The sequence below is a fragment of the Triticum dicoccoides genome, chromosome 1B (genome assembly GCF_002162155.2).
Source record: "Triticum dicoccoides isolate Atlit2015 ecotype Zavitan chromosome 1B, WEW_v2.0, whole genome shotgun sequence".
NCBI classification, from domain to species: Eukaryota; Viridiplantae; Streptophyta; class Magnoliopsida; order Poales; family Poaceae; genus Triticum; species Triticum dicoccoides.
The window spans coordinates 378,921,033-378,930,308 of NC_041381.1; positions in this window are offsets into that span (position 1 = coordinate 378,921,033).

Here is a 9,276-nt window from a genome sequence, read left to right on the forward strand (position 1 = left end):
GCTCCCCCCTTCTTCTTGAAGCCGAGAGAGAGAGCAGCGCTCCGCCCCCATTGCCACCAGCATCATCAACACCGCCGATCTCCCCCACCACCTTCGCCATGGCTCCAAAAGCCGACAAGAGGAAGGGTGTGAAGTCGGCCGAGGCGCAGCGGCTCGCGGCGCTGCGGAAGGAGCGGGCGATCTTCTCCCCCCAGCTCGGCGCGAAGGAGCTGAGGGAGTACTTCTACCTCTTCTGGTCGACGGAGACGCGAGCGCATCCACGCACGAGGGTACTCCCGGCGGCAGCTTCGGAATTGGCTCCAACCGGGTACCCCTTTTTCGCGCTGTTCTTCTATTGCGGGCTCTGCCCACCCTTCTCGAAGTTCTTCTGCGACATAATGAACACCTACGGGCTCCGCCTCCTTGATTTCACTCCCAACGCCGTTCTGACCATGGCCGTTTTCGCACATTTGTGCGAAAACTTTGTCGGAGTCCATCCCAATGTAGCCCGTTTCCGCCACTTCTTCATGCCTCGGGTCGAGAGAGGAGAGCCGCTTGCCGGAGGGATCGCCTGGATCTCGAGAGTCGGCAAGAAGGAAGCGTATCTGGAGGGTGAGCTCCGCAGCAAGTGGGAGGAGTGGAGAGCGGAGTGGTGTTGGATCGTCGAGGAGAACCCGTAGCCATTCACTGCCCTGTGCCAAGCCCCCATCGTGCGCGGCAACGATTGGAGCAACATGGCCCCGGAAGACGACAGGCTGAAGATCGCCATCACCAGGATCCTTCGCCTTAGGCTTGCCGGGCTCACTGTAGGCGCTATCGGCGCAGATTTCCTTCGCTGCCGCATCGACCCCTGCAGGAGAGGGGGAGACCCGCCTGGGAGTTCAAGAACTCGGCGGATATCATGAGGCTGCGCCCAGGCCTCAACTTCAACTTCACCGTCCTGGAGCTGGATGCGATGCTCCTGGAGTTGTTCAAACGAGATCCCCAACATCCATTCACGCTGCCGAGGAGCGTCGTTCCGCTGTGCAACAATTCGTCGCTTGACCAGATCCGCGCGATGATGCCGTTGTGTGATTCGCACGGAATCGCCCCAACTTGGCAAGAACCTGTGGATGACGTCGTACAAGCGTTCTTCGACGACTTGGTAGAGGTGCCGGTCCGCGCCGACGAACAGAAGAGCCTCACCCGCGACACTACCGACGTGGAGCTGCAGCGCATCGCCACTAGGGCGGAAGAGGCTGCGGCAGCAGCTGCCGCGGGCGCATTCGGGTTCACCGTGGAGGAGACAGAGGCAGCAGAGGCGGCAAGCCTTGCCGAGCGCGAGGAGTTTGCCGGCGAGGAAGATCTTGCCGGCCCTGAAGCTGAGCCGAGCGAGCCCGGCGAGGAAGATCCTGAGCCTTCAGACAGCCTGCCGCAGGCGGAGCCCCCGGCCCCGCCAAGAAGGCGTCTTCGCAGGGCCGCGGACGTAGCGGGGCGGCAGACGGGTCAACAGCCGCTGAGCCGTGCGACACGCTCTACCGCGGCAAGCACCATTGCCGCGGGAGCGCCTCACGCCGCCGCGGCAACTGGAGCGGAGTCTTCCCGGTCCACGACTACTGCTCCTGCCAAGCGGGCGAGGGAACCTACTCCTCCGCCTCGTCGCGCCGGAGGCGAGCCGGACTTCGATCTCTCCGCGCTCAGCTCCGACGACGAAGAAGAAGAGTAAGATCCCCTTGCTGTCCCCGTAATCCTCCAATTCTTGTTGTTCTTCAATCTTGTATTTGACTTGCTTCAATCTGAACCCCTTCCTTTTCAGGACGCTGGCTCAGAGAGCGGCGAAGAGAGCCAAGGCCCCGGTGATTGTCATCGAAGATGATCCCACCGTGTCAACAGGGGGTGTGTCTGAGACCACCTTGACGGACCCGACAACTACTCCCCAAAGCAGCCCCCAGCGCAGCCCCCAGCGTAAGTTCATAGTTTGCTTCTTGCTGTCAGGCGCGCATGAGTGCTTTTTCCTTTGCTGATATCTTGACTGTTGGATTTGCGTAGGAGCAGAGCAGCTTCACCAAGAGGGCCCGGAAGCCGCTCCCGAAGCGCCATCTGCTTCAACTACGCCGCCAAGGGAGGATCCCCCGGCAAGGGAGCGTTCTCCGGCAAGGGGCAATTCTCCGGCAAGGGACAACACCAACGACCCTGCGGTGGTTGAGACCGCAACTGTAGATCTTGGTACAGGTAATCCACTTGTCTAAAAACTTCCCTTGGATTCTTCTTCTTCTGATTTTTTCTTTGAGTGTTTGCTTGACTCTCCTCCTTCTTCCGTGCGTCAGATCCACCTGCCGCGGAGCCAATGGAAACCGAGGCCGCCGGCGAGAAGAACGCGCGTAGCAACGCCGACGACGCTGCTGCCACTGAAGGAGAAAACGGCGCTGACGAGCCCGCCGGAGAAGAGGCCGCCAAGGCTGCTGCCGCAGAAGCAGGCGAGGGGTCTGGCGATCGCACTGACGGCCCCGAGGCCGCAGGAGCCCTAGGCGCTGCACCGACCACCGATCCCTCTGCCGCTGCTGCAGCGTCGAGCTCCGAAGAGCCCCAGCCCGGCGCCTATCTGAAGGCCGGCGATGGCATCTTCATCAAGCTTCCCTGGGCGTCAAGCTCCAGGGCACCGGTCGAAGGGGAGAATTTCGATGAAGAGCTGCTCACCTCCGCTGGGCTGTCGTTGGTTGATGCGCCAACAGCAGCAGTGGCGAGCCTGAAGAGGAGCAGCTGCTGCGGAAGCTGCTGTCACTCTACCGCGCCCGTCAAGCCAAGCTGGCTTCCCGGGAAGCACTTGTCGCGAAGGCGGGAGTGGACATGGAGAAGCGCACGGAGGAGCTCCGGGGCCTCAACCAGGAATCTCTTCGGTCCCTGGCACAGGAGCGGGAGCGACTCGCCGACGAGCGTACGGCCTTCCTTCTCGAGAAGGCAGAAGCTGAGGAGGAACAAATGCTTGCTGCCGAGAAGCAGTCCGCGCGAGAAGGCGAGTTGGTGCAGCGGAAGGCCAACCTTGACAGCTACGAGGAGGAGCTCGTCGCGCACGAGGAAACACTTGGCGGGGCTCTCAAAGAAGCAAGGGATGCTACCGCAACTGAAGAGGCCGCCAAGAAGGAGCTAGAGACGAGGATGACGCAGTTGGAAGCCGACCTCAAGGCGAGCGGCGAGGAGCTTGCCATGCTCAAGCGCGAACGCGAGAAGGATGCTGCCGCCCATGGTGAGCTGCAGGGTCTTCTCGCTGAGAGGAGCAAGGAGCTCAGCGCCGCCAAGGACTCCAACGCGGATCTCGAGTTGAAGCTGGCTACGCTGACCCAGGCGCTGGACGACGCCAAGGAGCGAGAGAAGACTTTGTCGGAGAAGATCAAGGCCGACGAGGCGCTGCTAGCGAGCATCGCCATTACCCATAACTCATTTAGGGAGATGGTGGAGCACTGGACCGAGGGTCTGGTGAATATCGCTGCAGTCATCGACGGGGAGCTGGCGCAGCTGGGGATGGAGGACTTTGGGTATCCCTCCGACGAGCATCTCCAACCCAGCGCCAAGCTCAGCCTATTCTTCAAGGGCGTGGCGACGGCACTCCAGCGACTCCGGGAGAAGATCCCGAAGCAGCTGGCCGACGAGTCGCGCAGGATTTGCATCGGGGCTCTCCAGAAGGTGCTGATGAAGGTGGCCTTCCGCAACCCAGGCCTCAGCTTCACCAACGTCCTCAAGTCCTTGCCGCCGGATGCTGACGTGGAAGCGCTCAAGGCCCTTGTCGCACCCATCGTGGACAAGGTGAGCGGGATCAAAAGGGTTGAGGGCGATCGCGTAGACTAGGCCATCCGTTTCTTCTTCCTCCTTGTCGCTGCTAGCCATATTATGAAATCAATCTGTTAGGCGCTGCGACAAGTTATCTTGTAACATAACTCTATTTCTGGTATCGATTGCTACGTTATTTCCTTTACTAGATTCCTTCCTTTGTATGTTTTTACCCTACGCTTTTAGGGAACTTGTCGGCGCAGGCACCCGAGCCGCGAGCGCTGAGTGTGGGACGTCAGCAGCCTGCTGGCGGTGCCGCTTCCGACAAGAAACCTTGTCGCGACTAGTTGCAGCACACTTAAGTTGTTGAGCGGACTCGAAACAAAGTAAGGGCGCAACTAGCTACGAGTTGGTTCCTCCGCGCACAGGTTTTCCATACAAAGCACGGTCGTTCGAGGAAGATAACTAAAAAATTAAAACTAATTGCTCAAACTTTGGCAACTTAGCTTTTCTGTCGTTTGCTTCCCGGCAAGGCGAAACTTGCTTGAACGACGCCTAGTCCACATCATAATCTTCTCCTTTCCCCCCGACAAACTTGTGTGCGAGGGAACCTTCCTTTCCTTTATTAGAAAAAGAAAGAGGAGAAAATAAAGATATGGAGCCTTTTGGCTCGTTATCGCTTACCGGGGGCAGGTGCTGCACAAAGTGTCAGATAACGGATGCAAGAAAGAATATTATGCATGAAATTGACAAGATGTGCGGAGCACGTGAGCTTTACTTATGCACGGGATCTGCGCCCGGCTTTGTACAAAGGATTACATGCAACATCGGCAAGACTTGTACAAAAGGTGGTTGCCGGAACAGGTTCCGGCAACCGCGCCCTACGGGTAAAATTTACGAAGATGCTCAATGTTCCAGGAGTTGCTCACCGGAACGCCATCTTCGGTCTCAAGGCGGACAGCACCGGGCCTAGTGACTCGTTTCACCCGGTAAGGGCCTTCCCACTTCGGCGTCAACTTGTTGGAATTCTTGGCGGACTGAACGCGCCGAAGAACAAGGTCGCCTTCCTCGAAGCTTCTGGCATTAACTTTGCGGCTATGGTAGCGGCGCAAAGCTTGCTGGTATCGAGCAGCTCGTACAGCATCCTGAAGACGATCCTCCTCAAGGAGCAGCGCGTCATCTTGTTGCAGCTTCTCTTGCTCCAGCTCATCATAAGCAAGCACTCGAGGTGATCCGTATACGAGTTCCATGGGGAGAACTGCCTCTGCTCCATAGACTGGAGCGAAAGGTGTCTGGCCAGTGGCTCGATTTGGCGTCGTCCTGATCGACCAAAGAACCACCGGGAGCTCCTCGATCCAGTTTCTTCCGCACTTGCGCAGCCTGTCGAAAGTCCTGGTCTTGAGCCCGCGCAGCACTTCAGCATTTGCCCTCTCCGCTTGACCGTTGCTCCTCGGATGAGCAACAGAAGCGAAGCAGACCTTGGCGCCAAGATCTTGGACGTACTGCATGAAGGTGCGGCTCGTGAATTGTGTGCCGTTGTCGGTGATGATCCTGTTAGGGATCCCGAAACGGCAAACAATCGACCTGAAGAACTTGACCGCTGACTGTGCTGTCACCTTCCTCACTGCTTCCACTTCCGGCCACTTTGTGAACTTGTCGATTGCAACGTACAAGTACTCAAAGCCCCCGACAGCTCGGGGAAAGGGGCCGAGGATGTCGAGCCCCCAGACCGAAAATGGCCAGGATAAAGGGATCGTCTGGAGAGCTTGAGCTGGCTGGTGTATCTGCTTGGAATGGAACTGGCACGCTTCACACTTGGTTACTTGTGCAGTTGCATCCTGGAGGGCTGTCGGCCAAAAGAAACCTTGCCGGAACGCTTTGCTGGCAAGTGCTCTTGCACCAATGTGGTGACCGCATATGCCTCCGTGTATCTCTGCCAACAGCTTTTGTCCTTCTTCCCGGTGAATACACTTCAATTTCACACCGTTGAGTCTTCTTCTATACAGTGTGATGTCGACAAACTAGTACATACTTGACTGCCGGGCTACTTTTTCCGCTTCTTCTTGCTCTTCGGGAAGTTCTCCTGTCTGAAGGAAATGGACAATCTGCTGTGCCCATGCTGGAGCTTGTGGCTCGACAACAAGGACTAAAGGCACATCTGCTGCTGCGAGAACATCCGCTTCCACGACAAGAACCTGCGGCTCTGCCGGAGCTTGATGTTCTCCGGCAAGCTTGCCGGAGCAAAGCTTGTCGGGAGCGTCTGCTACGACGGAACAAACCATAAGGCTTGCCGGAGCAGACTGCTCCTCAGCATCCTTGGCGTTGATCTTGGGGACCTTCTTGGCGGCGGCTTCGGGGAGCTCTGCCGGAAAATAGTCACCAGAAATCAACTTCCTCTTCTTGTTCTGTCCAGTTGATGGCGTTACGGACGGTTGAGCCAGCTTGAGCACAAAGATCCCTGGTTCCACAGGTAACTTAAGTGCGGCGAACTTTGACAGGCCATCAGCGATGTCATTCTGAGCTCTTGGAACATGTTCCATCTGTAGGCCGTCAAAGTGCTCTTCTAGCTTTCTCACTTCATCAACATAAGCTTCCATCAACGGACTCTGATAACTCTTGTTCACTTGGCGGACGACAAGCTGTGAGTCACCCCTGACAATGAGCTTCTTGATCCCAAGTTCTGCTGCGATCCTGAGACCGACAAGCAAGCCTTCATACTCTGCAGTATTGTTGGTTGCTTGCTCCTTGGGAAAGTGCATCTGGACTACATACTTGAGGTGCTCTCCGGTGGGCGCGACAAGCAGCACGCCCGCACCGGCGCCTTGCAGCGAGAAGGCACCATCAAAGTACATCAGCCACTCTTTGCTCGCCTCCTTAACGGGGATGCTCATTTCTGGAATTTCTTCATCTTGTGTTGGTGTCCACTCTGTTATGAACTCCGCCAATGCTCTGCTTTGGATAGTTGAAGTGCTCTCAAACTTGAGGCCAAAGCTTGACAGTTCCAGTGCCCACTCGACAATCCTGCTTGTCGCTTCTGGATTCTGCAGTATCCTCTTTAGTGGAAAGCGAGTGACGACTGTGATCTCATGTGCTTGGAAGTAATGGCGCAGCTTTCTTGAGGCCATGAGGAGGCCGAAAAGCAGTTTCTGCACACCAGAGTACCTTGAACTAGCCCCCTGCAGAAGGGAACTGACAAAGTAAACTGGGCGCTGCACCATTCTCTTCTGCATCTTCTCATGCTCCTGCGCAGATCCATCCTTGTCGGGACCAGAGCTTGCCGGACCAGAGCTTGCCGGCGAAACTCCTTGCTTGTCGCTGGATGCATCTGCCACGGTTGCTGGCTCATCATGTGCCTCCCTCTCCACCACTAACGCAACACTAACCACTTGATTGGTTGCCGCTATATATAACAACAACTTCTCCTGTGGCTTAGGTGCGACAAGTGTTGGAGTGGAGGACAGGTATCTCTTTAAGTCCTGCAGCGCAGCCTCCGCTTCCGGAGTCCATTTCATTGGACCTGCCTTCTTTAAAATTTTGAAGAATGACAGGGCGCGCTCAGCAGATCTAGAGATAAACCTGCTGAGAGCAGCCACGCAACCGGCAAGCCTTCGCACATCCTTGACGCACTTTGGTGCTTCGATCTGCTCGATGGCCTTGATCTTGTCGGGATTGGCTTCGATTCCCCGCTGAGACACGAAGAACCCGAGAAGCTTGCCGGAAGGGACTCCAAACACGCACTTCTCGGGGTTGAGCTTGAGGTTGATCTTGCGCAGATTTGCAAATGTTTCGTCTAAATCTTGAATAAGGGTCGCCCTGTCCTTGCTCTTGACCACTATGTCATCCATGTAGGCTTCCACATTTCTGTGCATTTGCGGCTCAAAAGCATGATGGACTACCCTTGCAAATGTTGAACCAGCATTCTTTAAACCGAAGGGCATCCGTACGAAATAGTAGGTGCCACATGGGGTGATGAATGCGGTTTTCTCCTCATCCTCTTCTGCCATGAAGATCTGATGGTATCCTGAGTATGCATCAAGAAATGAAAGCAAATCACATCCGGCCGTGGAGTCAACAATCTGGTCAATGCGCAGCAAGGGAAATGGATCTTTGGGACAAGCTTTATTGACCTCGGTAAAGTCGATACAAAGCCTCCATTTCCCGTTAGCCTTGCGCACAACAACAGGATTGGCCAACCACATAGGATGGAGCACTCCTCTGACAAGGCCTGCTGCTTCCAACTTCTTGATTTCTTCTGCGATGAATTCTTGGCGCTCCACTGCCTGTTTCCTGACTTTCTGCTTGACGGGCCGCGCATGAGGACAGACGGCAAGGTGGTGCTCAATTACTTTCCTGGGAACACCAGGGATGTCAGACGGTTGCCACGCAAACACGTCGACGTTCGCCCGCAGGAAAGCAACGAGCGCGCTTTCCTATTTAGGGTTGAGAGTGGCGATGATGGTGAAGGTACCACCAGTGTCGTCCTCCTTGGCGGGCACCTTCTTGGTCTCAGGTGGAGCTGCCATTGCCTTCTTGCACTTGCCGGTGGAGCTCGATGGTGCGTCCTCGACGGTAGCGCAGCACTCCGAAGAGGTGCGCTTGCCGGAGTGGGCATCAGAGCTCTTGCCGGACTTGGTCTTCTTCTTCCCCCCGGGTGCTTCAGCGGCAAGTGATTTGCGATCTGTTGCGGCTGCTGCTTCCCGGTAGATCTTGTCGGCGCAGATAAGAGCATCCTTCTTGTCGCCAGGGACAAAGATGACACTTATTGGGCCTGGCATCTTTAGTACGTTGTAGGCATAGTGAGAGGCTGCCATGAACTTGGCGACCGCTGGACGGCCAAGTATCCCATTATAAGGCAATGGAAAATCAGCAACGTCAAAAGTGACCCTCTCAGTCCTGAAGTTCAACTCGCCGCCAAATGTTACCGGCAACGTGATCTTTCCCTTCGGCTTGCTCCTTCCCGGGTTGATTCCTTGGAACGTGTCGGTCTCTTTGAGCTCGCTGTCAGGGATCTGGAGTTTCTGGAGTACCGCGGAGGAGATCAGGTTCAAGCCGGCCCCGCCGTCAACTAGCATCTTAGTGACCTTGAGGTTGCGGATAGTTGGTGAAACCAACATCGGCAAGCACCCGACCGCAGTTATGCGATCAGGGTGGTCCTCAATATCAAAGATGATAGGCGTGCTGGACCATTTCAGAGGCTTGCGTGACTCGACGGGTGGCTCTGCTGCATTAACTTCCCGCACCCACTGCTTGAGCTGGCGGTGCGAAGTATGCAGAGAAGCACCGCCGTCAACGCACAGGACCTCTGTGGCTTTTTGGAACTCCTTCTCATCAGTCTCCTCATCGTCCATGTCTTCGTCGTCGTCGTCTTCATCCTTGTCGCGGCCACGGGGAGGCCTGTCTCCTTGCTGTTGCTTGGCCTTGCCGCGGCGTCCTCCTCGGCTGGGACGTTTCTTGCCGGATCCTCCAGCACCTTCTTGGGCTTTCTCCTTGTCACGCTGCTCGTATTCAGCTCTCTGTTGCTCAACAAGCTGCTCGACTTTCTTGCAGCTCTGG